At 41.8% G+C, this 13902-nt stretch overlaps 1 protein-coding gene across 15 annotated transcripts in view; it reads left to right on the forward strand.

Annotated features, from left to right (window-relative positions):
- Nucleotides 1–13902, forward strand: part of LOC108049958 (potassium voltage-gated channel protein Shaker) — a 149210-nt gene that overhangs the window by 79920 nt on the left and 55388 nt on the right. The window lies entirely within an intron of this gene.

A 13902-nucleotide genomic window follows, 5' to 3' on the forward strand; every position in this document is an offset into this window, starting at 1 on the left:
CGCTTCGGCACAAAGCGTTCGTAGCTGGTTCGTGGCGCCCAACGTGGGGCATCGGGGCTTCGTGGCTCCGCAGGCCGTTCGGCTCGGCGTTCGGCGGTGCTTGTGCCACGGCTGGTGGCGCTGGACACTTTTGCAGCGCCTCAGTTCGGTTCAGTCGTCGCAGTCGCAGTCACGTCGTCACAACGTAATCGTGCAACGCGTTCCGCGCTTGGCGGCGACTGTCGTCAGTCAGTCAGTCAGTCAGTCAGTCAGTTAGTCCGTCAGTCAGTTAGTCAATCAGCCAATCAGTCAGCTAGTCAATCAGTACGTCAGTCAATCAGTCAGTTAGTCAGTCGGTCAGTCAGTCAGTCTGTGAGTCAATCAGGCAATTGGAGTTTTTCACCAGTCTTCAATACTTTTTAACATCGCCCCCCCTCCCACCACCACCACTACTCGCACTTCTTTAAAGCAGGTGGTGCGTGCCGCGTTGCCGCGCGTGATTATTGTTGTTTTTTTTTTTTCGGTGACTGTGAATGTGTGGTTCTTTTTTTTAATGTAACTCTTGTTGTTATTGTTGTTGTTATTCAGAACACGGTGCGTGTCGCGCAAAAAGGAGGCATAAGGAAAAACTCCATTTAAAAAGGTGTTTAAAAGAGCTCAAGAAGCCATTTAAGCAAGTTTCGCCGCGTCGTTGTCGCCAAAAAAAAGTAAAAAAAAAAAAGAAAAAGAGAAAAGAGTAACATTGGAGAGGACATGATCAGCTCAGAGGCAAGGAGAGTTCTTTGCCAAGCGTATTGCTCCATCTGCCACTGTGTCTGTGTTTGTTTACCTTAATTAATGCAATGGCAAACGGTAAATGGACCCGGACACGGCCAACATAATTTGCCTTGGGGCGCCACTCGAATCCACACCGTTGCAGCCTCCGGTGGAAGGTGGTGGTCCGGTCCTCCTGTTAGTGGTGGGTTGTTGTCCAAGCCAACTTAGCAGCTGCAGGTCGAGTTAATTAATATTTCACTCTAGTCAGTGGTAGTCAGGGATCGGGGGTCAGGGGTCACGGGGGAAGAATGTGAAGAGGCACACCACTGAAGTTCTGCTTACATAAGCAACTTCAATTCCTATTGCCATTTGCCATTTCCATTCCCATAGCCATACCCATACCCATACCCATTCCCATTTCCATTTCAGTGGCCTCTCTGCTGCGAGTGGAGTGGCCCAAAAGAACCAAAGGAGCCTAAAGAGAAACTGGCAAATTTCTCATACGACGCATTGGCGCCGTCAAAAACTGAACGAGCCACAAAAGCGGTGGGGAGAGCAGCCGAAGCTAAAAGAAAAACAAGTTGACCCAATTTGCAATTGTAAATCAAACTTAAAATCACAGCCGAAGCTGAACAAAAATAGAATAGTCAAAGAAATAGGCACAAGGCAAGCCAGTCATAGAAAGTTAATTTTTAATAAGCCTGCCTCAAGGATCAAAACTAGGATCATTTAAGCAGGTTGAAAATAAATTGGGTATTTAATTAGAAGTGAACATAGAATATTAATTCTGTATGTCAAAAACAAATTGATATACCAAAAATGGCATTGATTTGATTAATGGCTTTTGTTTTATTGTGATTAAAAGAGGGATCTTATTTCATTGGTCTATGAAAAACATAAAGATTGCAAGACAAATGTGGAATTTAAGAACTCTTTTCCTCACATGTTAGCATGGGAACAAATAAATCAATTAAAATAAATCCTCCTAAAGGTTTTACAAATGTATAAACCATTTCTGTGTAACAGTTAGCAATTCTCAGAGGTTTATTTTTTAGGTTTTAGCTTATAACAAGAAGGGTACCCCATAATTTGAACATCCATTGTTTTACAAGTAACTGGGATATCTTGGAAAACTTTCCGCTATCCAGTTTTCCATAGAAACTACTTTGGATTCTCGCTCTTTTCATTAATTTGTCTAAGAGCAGCTGAGGTTTTTCCCCGTTACAACTTGAGCACAAGGCATATGAGGTTATTATTCAGCCTCGTCTTTTATTTGTTCCTGCTCACTCTAAGCTTCTTTTGTGTTCGCTCCTCCTTTTGTTTTATGTTTTACTTTTTTTTTTACGCCATGTTCTTATTGTATTTGCGATTAAATTCAAGTTTGACTCGCACACGCCAAAATTAATTGGGCACTTGAAGAGTTGAAGAAGTCGATCGGTGTGGCGGGGCGTCGGGGGGTTAGATATGCCGTGACGGCTCGACAGCTCAGCCTTCTGTTAACCCTTATCCACTCAAGGGGGTCTCGCTGGCCCCCTTCAACGGAGCCACCCCTTCCTTCCTTTTGTAATGTTCTAGGCAACTGATTTATTTTGATTGAACTTTGCATGCAAGCAGCTGAGGCAACAGGAAGATGGGGTAGCGGTGTGTAGGCTCAGTTTGAGCAACAACTGGCAAGTGAAACATCATAAAACAAAAGCAGTTTGCGGTTGAATACGAGTGGGGAACTCCCCTTTTTGGCCACAGCTGCGATGGGGGGGGGTTCTTCTGTTGTATTGGATTGGAGGCCATTCGCACGCACATAGCTCGCTTTTTTAGGCGCCGAGGCTTAGGCTCAGCTCCAGCTCAATCGTAAATGCGTCGAGTGTGGCCCAAAGCTCCACCCCCCCACCACCACCGCCTTAACCCCTTTGCGCCTGTGTGTGTGTGTGTGGGTTAAGTGGTTATGGCAACAACAGCAACAACAGCTTCTCTCCCGACGCTAATAAATCCCCTTTTCGCTAAGCTCTCCTAATGCCACTGAGGCAACTCGGCTTTGTCTTTCGCCTTTGCACCGTATATCGAGTGGCTTTAAAGTGTTGACTGTAGCCTGTCTTCAGCTGTAGATTTTCGATTTTCCGTTTTTCCGTTTTTCCATTTTCCATTTTCGAATAAAACATCTCTGATTGAATGGCAGTGAACTGTTTTTATTCTCCTCTGGCAACTCTTTCGCTCCATTTTGTCCTTCCTGGCACGCTTGCCCATTTAGTTTTGGCCCAATTGCTAACTTACATATGTATATATTTATGCGCATATGTTTGCGGTTGGGCACGGACACACGCACACTAAAAGAAATTTGGTCATCAAAAATATCCCCAGAGTGAACAGGAACGAGAGTCAACTATATATGTATATGTGGTATATACTTGGGGAATTAATGCCACAGTTTCCCTTCATTACTTAACTTATTTTGCATAACTATAAAATATGTAATGTTCGAGCAAGACTTTTTTATTCTATTTCCCTAATTTGTACATTAAACTCAAGCCGCATTTTATGGTTAAACTCCATTTAGAACACTTTGTATTCTAATTAATTAAAATCTCTAGATTGTTCTGTGGCGTTTCTGCTCTGTTTCTTCCTATGCAGCAGAGTTTCTGATAACATTTATAAAAATATGAGTTATTCTCCTTCGGTTAAAGTTTAAACTACAACAGCTTGTGGTTAAAAGAAGTCAGAAAGTGAAATAGTTTTCTCGGTTCTCGGTCACACTTTGCGCTAAGTGTGTCATCTATCTGGGCATGGATATTGTAAATTATTCGCCTGGATCCGGAATCTCTTGCCAGTGGATTTGGGTCCTCCGGTTTGGAGGCAGCTCGGAGAAATGTGAAATGCGAATGGCGAACGGAGAACGGAGAAAGGCGAACGGAGAATGGAGAAAGTTACGCACTGCGGCGATGGCGATGGCGAGTTTTGGGCTTTTAATATGCTGTCGAGAGGTGGAAATATATGTGTGTGTAGATTGCACGTGCGCTGCGTGATTTTAATTTGAAACAAACATAGCCAGGGCACCCAAACACACACACCAAATATTCTTCCTCGCTTTGCGTTCCTCTCTTTAGGTTTTGGTTTTGGTTTCGGTTTCTTCTTTCGTTCTTCTTTTTTTATTATTTCTTTGTGTGGCCCCGGCTTTTCACAGTTTTATTTGGTTTTTCCGTTTTCGCTGGGCTCTCACTCTTTTACTTTTTCTTTTTTTTGCGTTTTTATTTGTTTTTTTTTCGTAATTCTTTTTACGACTCAACAAGCAGCAGAAATATAACAAACCAAAAAAAATAAATAAAAAAGAAATGGTGCGGGTGGCAGAAAGAGAGAACATTTATTGATCTGCGGCCGCTTGAAGCCAATTTGAAGGTCAAGCATACGCACTGTTGGCCCGTGGAGGAATCTACGCAGAGCGCTGCGAATGAGTTCTGCAGTTCTGTTATATAAACATATGCACCCCTCCCCCTTCCCCGTCGGCAGTGACGTCATTGTAAATTATTTTCAAATTTGCGCCCAAAGGCCAAACGAGAAGCAGCTGCTGCACAAAGCGGAAACGGAAGTAGCATCAAGGAGACAGGAGGCCACAGCACGGCATACACAGCATACTTTTCGGGGCGAAAGGCGAATGGCAAAAGGCACTGTGTGTGTGTGTGTGTGTGTTAGGAGTGTGTTGGGGGTGTGCGGCGCTGTAAAACGACTGCAGTTTGGCTCCCGCTGCTCCTTGTTGTTCCGTGTCAAACATTTTCATCCACTTGTTCGCATTATCCTGCCAGACAGCGCACAGCGGGCGAGGGCTTCAAAAGATGCCGCCAGCAGTCGCAAAAATTGTTACAATTGCTGTCGCGGACGGGGGGCTCAAGTGAAAGCCAAATCCGTGCGAGCCAAACGAGCGAGAGAAAAATGAAAGGAATAAAATGACAATAAACAGGCAAGAAAATGGCCGTGATAAAACGAAAGTTATATACACTTTCCATGCGGCCAAATGAATTAAAGAGAGTTTTCTTCAACCATAGAAACTATAAGACTTTGCAATTGCTGAATTTTATTAAATTTCTCCCAAAAGCTTATTGGCCAAGTTTAAATGGCTCACAAAATTTCCTATTTCAAAGGGAAAAGCATTGGGCAGAGCTAAGCTTACAGATCCTTTAATGTCTTCTCTTCGTTGCAAGAACATAAATATTTATTGTTATACTCCCTTAAATTCTCCCATCACAGAGCAGAAAATTGATATGCCCACTTTTGCAAAACCCATGATTGAATAGACTTTCCCATTGACTGCACTCTAAAGTTTATCGTTAACCTTCAGGGAAGGAGCTGGAGCTGGCACTGGCACTGGCACTGGGCTTATCCCCAACTTGCAGGGTATTCCCATCAAGCCAAAGGCTTTTCCTACCTTCATCGCCCATCGGGCGCCTTGTGAAAATTCTTTGCGAAATCATGCAGAAAATCGCTAAAACCCAACAAGCAACTGAAGCCAGCTCAAGACGGTGGAAAGCACGCACATTTTGCTCGTTTTCCTTGTTGCCTTCTTGTTTTTTTTTTTTCCCCCTCTTTCCTTTGTTGTTGCCTGGGCGCAAAAATTTCATTAATGTTAGAATAGAATTTCGAATCGCATTTCGGAATCGATTAGCATTTGGCCGGCATCTACTGAGCCACCAGGCCACCAAGCTCCTTGAAACGTCAGGACGAAGGCGGCATTGGATGCATTTCAATTATGCAGCAGGAGCCAGGCAATCGGCACTGCATTAGAACGCCTTGAATCAGGGTCCTAAATGAAATCGAAGCCGGCACTCGGTCTCTCTGGCTTTTAAGTGCAAAAGTTTCTTCCATATACGAATAACTGAAATTAATTCCAGGACTTATAGAGCAGAGATGATTGCATAAATTCTAACGGAAATTCTGTTTGACATTTTAAAAGTGAATTTTGCCAATGGACTTATCGCTCATCCGCCCCGTAATCCGTCTAAAATAGGTAACGCAATCTGGATAAGAGAATACATAAATAACATAAATTAATTTCACACTTTTAAAATAAGGTGGTGATAAAAACAGTTCATAGATTAGCATTTGAAAGGCAGTACTAAATCGTTTCTATGATTGTTCATTAGCATTTTGCAGTGCTAAGTATTTTAAATTCCAGCCCATAAAAGCACTTTCGTCATTTCCGGTTTCTCAAGATCTCTTGCTGCAGAGTGATTTCTTTTCTGGCCGCTTATATAAATACTTCAGTGCCAAATTAAGCAAAAATAAATAAACAATTGGCCAAGACGTGGCTGTGGTAGAGGGAAAACAATCGCAAATTAAATAAAATTAATTCAAATGGCAATTCGGCGGCAGTGCCAAGAGCAACCACAACAAGCAACAGTAAAAATGAGCAATAAAAATTAACATAAAAATGCGCGAATGTCAGGCCAACTTGGGCTTCTGTTACTCTGCCGCCTCTTTCACTCTCTCTCTAATTTCCTGCCGCCACTCTGTGTGGGTCTATAAAAATCGTGTTGTGCTTTAGTTTTAGCCATAGCATTGGCTTTATTTAACCCTAAGCCCCATGCGGCAGGTGCAACACACGCTCTGTCCAAAAGGAACTTTCCTTTACTCCCTGGCGCTCTCTTTTTCCTGCCGTTTTTTTAGCTGCCTGCCTGCTTTTTTTCCAGCTTTTTGGTAAGCAAAATCGATACAACCACAGTCGAGGAATTAGAACTTGGCTAACACACACACACGCACACGCACACACACATACAGGCGAAGCACGCGGCAAAAAAGAAATGCAAAGGCAAAGGACTTTTGTTCCCCTAATTAAAACCAGCCGGAGCCTGGCTTTCACCTCAGCGGGCTCTCTCATTGATTTCCACTGCACTTAGCCTAATTAAATTTGTGCAGCTTAATTTTCGTGTGTGTCAATCGATTTGCATATGCCAGGGAAAGTTCATGAAATGCCTTTTGTCTGTGGCCAGCAAAAGAAAAGATTGAGGGAAAAACTTTCGTTCAACTTTGAAAGTCACGTGCGAGTGTCCAAAAATGAACTCTGGCCAAGTCTCGTTTCAGTTTACAAATTTCAAGCCAGCGCCCAGGAAAAGAGTTTGAAATTGTCGCACTCGAGCGAGATGGGTTGGATAGTAAGAGCGAGAGAGGGCGAGGAGGGGAGAGAAAGGGGGAAAAACAAAGCCCCATAGACTGGGATTCAACTAAACTCGACACGAAACTATAAATGTTAATAACAAGCAACATTGTAACTAGTTCCTCTTCCTCTGGCACATCCTGTTCGCCCGCTTTTCGAGGGTGTCACTCAAGGTATTTCCTCGCAGATGGAAAATAACATCGTAACATCCTTAAAATACAGACATTTTATAGATAATAATGCACACCTTTATAACTGTCTAACATACAAATAACATACAAAATTCCTAACTAATTTTACAAGCTCTATTATTACAAGGACCATACTTTAAAGGACATTTAGGGATACTCTTGATACCATGTAAATGGTACAATCTTCCCTTCTCTTTTCAATGGGTATATTGACAGTCGTGAGAAGCGACTTTGGGGCAAACTTAATTGTTCGGTTGTATCCTGACTGGCATGCCCGAGTTGAGTCCTTGCGCTTGTTGTTGTTTCTCCCATTGTTGTTGCACGCCGTTGGTGTTGCTTTTGGGTATGTTAGACAACAAAGTTTTAATGGTATTAGCAAGCCAGAAATAACACACACAAAATGTTGCCAACAACAATGTTGAATTTGAAGCGAGAAGGGCGACACACACACACACACACACACACAGCCACACACATAGAAAGTAAGTTGGCAGGAAGTGAAAAAATCCATTGCCTACTTTTTGGGAGCAAGGCAAAGAGTTTCCCTGGAATTTGCCACACTTAAATCGAAATTATCGTAAATTAATTGTGAAAACAGTCGCCTTAAAAGGTGACGAAAGTCCCAGTGGCAATATAATTTTTCCTCTGCCTTTCTTTCTTTATTTTCTTTTGCTCTTTTTGCCCTAGTGTGTGTGTGTGTGTGTGTGTGTTGTGGTCAGTGCATATGTGTGTGTGTGTGAGGGTGTCGCCGTCTATGTTAGTGTCAATTATCTGTGTCCATGTAGACGAGCAGAGTAAGCTTTTCGGTGGGCAGAGGAAGGGGAGGGAAGTGGGGAAGCCAGCTAGGCTAGCAGAAAATTTAACTTTGTCAACCTCTGCAGTTTTATGAATTTCAAGGCCCACACTAAACGGGTGGAAGTGAGAGGTTAAGAGTGGAAAATTAGCTGATAATGCTTCTGGCTCTTGTGCTTGTGTGGCTTTTCTCGAGGATTATGCGATGGCTTTTGGGAATATTATGGAAATTGTGCAAAATTGAGAAATACACACAAAAGAGCAACTTCAAAGCCTCACAAACTAGTCCTTTTTTCTGTGTGTGTGTGTGTGTGTTTGTATATATTGGCGATGAAGTAAAGAAGAATGGCAATTTTAATTCCCACTAAAAATGAATTTATGAAGCGTCCATAAACAACAGCACAGAACCGAAAACTGGGAATAACAAAACCAGACCAATTGCCCAATGGAAAATTGAAATAAAATTCTATTTTGCATTTGTTTACACATTTTGCATGAAATATATACATTTGACCAGGCCAAATAGACCAACAACTCAGCCCACACACGCATACATCTATTTACTTAGATTTTGGCCAAAATAAATGGTAGAAAATTAAATTGTTGAAAAAATGTTGTTTTTGTGTTTTTCTCTATTTTTTGTTTTGTTGCCGAGAAATGCAATTGCAAATGCTTGCATAGGCGAAATTTGCATAAAGAATTTCAATTAAAATTTTAAGGGTATTTCCACCTGACCTACCATTTTAACGGCCAGCTCAATTTCGGTTTAAATGAGAGTGGGAAACGAAATACCATTGAGGCAAATCGCCATGAATCATTTCCTGGTTCGGATTCTGACATCTGGCAATTAATAAATCCACCTATGGAACAGGGCGTGTAGGTTAAAGTAGGGCTAAAATTTTCAACGCGGTTTGTTTACCCACCAAATGATAGGGGGGTGCTTAGTGGGTGGTGGTGGGTGGTGGCAGGTGGATCGGGTGGATCAGGTGCCTAAGGGGAATGACCAAGCACGCACGAACAACCCCCCGCCCCTCCTCGACCAAACCAACAACACAACTCGCGGTGCTTTTTTTTTGTGTTGCCCCCAAGTTTCTAGGAATGTCAGCTCTGATATTTGTCGGCGCTTGTCTGTCATTTCCAATTTGTTGTCCCCGTTCTCCTCCGCGCTCACCTTCCCACCACCGCGTTCCGTAACCCCAACCTTTGACCTCCCCAACACCCCACCACCCCGCCGGCAGGCCCTTCATCGCATTGGCATTTCCGCTGTCATTTTGTAATCGATAAATTTTGTATTTGCCTTCGGTAAATGCTTCTCGTTTAGAACTGGCTTTTGTCAATGCCGCTGGCCGGCGATGCAAATGGTTTTTAGCGCTCTCGCAAACTGTTTCGCCCCCCCCATTTTCCACCCACTTTTCCATCCACACCTTTTCACACATGTGGGCATGGCAAAGATTTGTTCACAGTGAAAAAAAATAAGACAGAAGTGCTTGAGCTTGAATGCAACATATAATGGTTTTCACAGTACAAAAAACTATTATTATTAATTTATTTTAAACTTTGTTGATACTTGGGAGAAATAATAATTGTGCATTTTTTTTAGTTCCAAATTAGTATATAATTTAGTGGATTGGCATTAAACAAGGCCACCTAAGCAATGCATTTATTTATTGATCATGCAAAACAGCTCTACACACACAATTCTAATAGGAACTTTAAAAAAAAAATACTTTTTCAAAGATTATTATTTATATTTAATAAATATTATCATAGCTCAAAATACTAATTAGATATTCCATTAAAGTAGGAAAGTTCAATATTTAACGTGTTTTCCCAAAAGTAGTTTAGTTTTCACTGTTTGGACAGCTTGTGTTCTGCAATATTTCACAATCTTAAATGAAACTAAGCCCTGTCGCACATTTAGACAACCATCTTAATGACACACAAGGTTTCAAAAGTCTCAATGACTGTTATTTTGATAAACTAAATGTTGCGTTGTCAAAATGTCGCCAAATGACAGATGAGCCATGTATTTCGGCCTGACAAAACGGCACAGTTTTTGTGCACCGTGCAGTTTGGCTGCATCTCGTGGCAAATCAATCAATCAGAACGTCGAGCTGAGTGGATGGCAAACTGAAACGAAACCGCTAAGGTCCCCATTATCACCCCGTTTTGGCCAAAGTGGAGATTAAACAGCCCCCCTCCAACCCCCCTCCCCTGTCATGGTGTCCTGTGTGCATAAAACAATAATTTGTGCATAAGCCAAGCGAAAGCGAAACGCTTGGAAATGTTTATGGCACCACGGGGATTCGGGGATCTCGGGGAGATCCTGCAGCCTCAACTATGTCATCTTTGCATGGATGTATGGTACACAGATGTGGCACCAGAGAGAGATGGAGGTCTGAGAGAGTGGGACGGCACTAGGGGGCGGCCCCAAAGAGATTCTTGTCATTAGTTTGAATAATTTATTTATGTGTACTTTCAAACTAAGCTCTCAGTTTGGCTGCGAGCATTATATCACATGGCTTTCAATGCAGTTTCCAGCTTAACCCATTAAATAGTAAATCAGGCTCTGACTGTGAACATTTCTTGGCAGGCAAAATACGAATGTGAATTGCAAATAACATTATTAGTGGGTTTCTATAGGAGAAATAGGTGTGTATTAATAATAATTCTTATTATCTACCAACCTTGTTTGGATATAAATTTAATTTCTCTTGTTATTAGTATAAATAAAGTCAGTTAGTGCCAAACTTTAAACAAAACAGGTACTATTATTTAATTTATTTGGCAGCAATCTTTGGAAAACACACTGATTGTTTGCTTAAATCTGAGAATTCCAAATTAGGTTACCTTGAATGGATTTATTTAGGCAGACAGTGAGCGAAATCAAGTTAAAAGCATTGAATTCTGTGGGAAATTATACTACCATTATTTAATTTATTCTCCTGTCTTATTTACCACTCTTTTGCTTTCATTTTGTGCTAATGCAAAAATGGAAAACCTATTTCAATTTTGCAAATTTCATATGACATTTGGCTCTATTACCTGTTTGACCGAAAAACGCGGAAAAAGGATGCTGGAAGTGCATTAAATGCGCATTATGCGGGCGGCAGTTCACCTCCATTTTCCCACCCATTTTTCTGGCTTTGTTTTATTGCTTTCAAATTAGCACAGAACTCAATTAAAGGCAAAGGAAGTGGAGGAGCTGGTGGTCGAGTGGGTGGCTGAGTGGGTGTTCTGGGTGGCTCTTTGGGTGGCTCATTGGGTGGGTGGTGGTTGGTGCGTTGTGTGTGTGGATGCGCTTCAACGCGCATTTTATACTCCCACACTACTTCCACTTCCACTACCACTTCCACTCCCCTCCGCACTCTCGTTGCAGCTCTCGCATTTAATTTAGTTGATTCTAATTTAATAACGAGTTGAATGGGTTTTTGTGTACGCTGCAAACGGGCACCGCCCCCCAACGGCCACGCCCACCTCAATTGTGGTCAGCCACATCATGTTCACATTAATGATAATACTGATGAGCATAGAAATTACAGCCACAAAATGCGAAGAGTGGACAGAGTGTGTGGGTGGAGGAAAAAAGTCCTTCATAATGAAGAAATCCGATTAAATTGCTCGGATTATCTATAAATAAAATAAGCCACCATTTGTAAGATCCACAGCTTACTGGCTTAGCAGTTACAAGTTCAAGTTCAGTTATGTGGCTAATTTTAGTCTGGTGATTTTAAGTCGATTAAGGTCACAGCACAGAAATCTCTGGTAATTTTAAATGGGGCTTTAAGGTGTCTAAAGGTCAGCAGCAGAAAAGTGATATGAAACTAAATTCATTTTTGACGAGATATTAAGCCAGTTTTGATCTTTACTTGTATAAAATTTGATTCAACTGAATCACAAATGTTGCATTTGTTTTATGAATAATTAAACCAGATTATTCAGAAACTCATATGCAGGAAATTAGGTAATTTCCACATATGTTTTTCAGTAAAAGTGGATTAAACATAAACTTTACAAAATAAGCATAAGAATAAAACAAAGATTTTACTTGGGTTAAATTTCGTTTGTCTAGGTATAATTGACCGAAATATGTTGGCGGTATATATTTATGGATGGCAATAAATATATAACCCACGACCTCAAGGTTCTGGCCCATGTGAGCATGCTTGTAAGCCAGTGAACGAGGCGATTTCCTCGAACACCTTGGCCACAGTGAGGCTCCCCTTTGCTGTCGCCGTAATTGAATGGCCAATGGACTGGTCCCAGTCGAAAGCACACCCCCACCGCCCCACACACTGACCATGACCTTGCCGGGTGGTTGGGTGGTTGGGTGGTTGGGTGGTTGGGCGGTCGAGTGGCTGAGTGGCTGAGGCCTATGCTGTCCACTCACTCCCCCTTTTCTGGCGATTTCCCCGTTTGCTGTATGAGTTAATGCGCTTACATGAACGTCAGCGTCAACGCAAGTGTTTGGCATTGCATTTTAAGCTTGTGCAGCCGGGCAACTGTCACCTAATGGTGAACCGTCGACCGACCAAGCCACCGACTGGAGGAGATTAGTGCAATGGCAACAGCAACAGCAACACGAGGCGTATACGTGATGCGGGGCGTATACGTGATGCGAGGGCGCATAAATCAATAAAACCCGACCTGGCACCTGAGCACCAAGCATTGTTAACTCAATTTCAACACGGAAGCAATTGCGACAAGCGGCTTTAAGCCTTTTTGGCTTAATAAATGCTTCTGCCACTTGAGTCACAAAACAGCATCTGCAATTTGGCATCTTGAACATCTTGAACATCTTGTGCAATTAGATGAGACAGCTAATTCAGTGTTTTGGTGTGGAATATGAGCAGCGGGTATTACTGCAGCAATTTATTAAACTTTCCTGTTTGCAATTTGCAATGTAAAGCTGCGAGGCATGCTCTTGCATTTGTAATTCGAAATGGAGTGCGGATGTTTCCCATTTATATGATATTTGTGTAATGTGCATGCCCATGAATACACCGCTCTCCATTAAAATAATGGATTCGAATAAAGATAAAAAAACATTATCAATTAGCAATGATGAAGAAAGCATTAATCTTATATGCATATGCACAATTTCAGCTGATTGAAAGCAATCTCTATTTCATATTTTCATCGCAAGTAATTTATGTGCTATTTTTATATTTTCCACTAAAAACGGCAATTCGATGTTATAAATTTCAATTAACTGTCTTAATGCACTTAATAAATTAACGATTGAAAAGCAAATTAAATTAGGTTTGGCCTTAATACCAAAACGTAAATTTTCAACATGAATATTGATATTAAGGCAATGACAGATTTGTATATCACACACAATTTGAATTATGGCATAGTTTTGATATTAATCAGCATTAACAATATTACGTTGGCAACAATGTGCCTGGAATTTCGATACCTATTCTGATATGGGATATTTGCAATTTAACCAATCTCATCAAATGGCAGAGATAGAATCTCCTGCACCTTTTCCAAATCAAAGTTAATTTATTAAAGCAGGCAGAAGGCATCCGAATTCCATTTGATAATAGATAATGGCGCATTGAACATGCCGAATGCGAATGCCACATGCGGCGCAAATGCCAGCTTTGTTTGCCTTTGCGAGTTGATTTCGATTCGATTCGATTCCATTCGATTCGATTCGATCCGATTCGATTTGATGTGATGTGATTCACTTTCCTGTGGGTTTTTTGTTTGCTTTCCCAGCCATGTGCTTCAAGCTAAACAACCAACAACGGCGGCCGGAACAACAAAGTAGGACCAACAGCGATGCAATTATGGCTGGCATTACGCAATGGTTACATAAGTCTCAGGGCTCAGGGCGAAGGCACGCTAATTGATTTGCCAAGCGAGTGGGTGGTGGGCGAGAAAAGGATGGGGAAATGAAGGTGCAAAGAAGGTGCAAAGAGGGGGAAGAAGAAAAGCAAAAGAAGGCAATCGAAGGGAGCCGGAAAATCGGAAATCAAAAGAGGGTTTCGGTGGGATGGGAAGGGGGGGAGGGGGGCGAGCGATAAGTAGCTATAT

Source organism: Drosophila rhopaloa, unplaced genomic scaffold (genome assembly GCF_018152115.1).
Source record: "Drosophila rhopaloa isolate 14029-0021.01 unplaced genomic scaffold, ASM1815211v1 contig_3, whole genome shotgun sequence".
Classification (NCBI taxonomy): domain Eukaryota; kingdom Metazoa; phylum Arthropoda; class Insecta; order Diptera; family Drosophilidae; genus Drosophila; species Drosophila rhopaloa.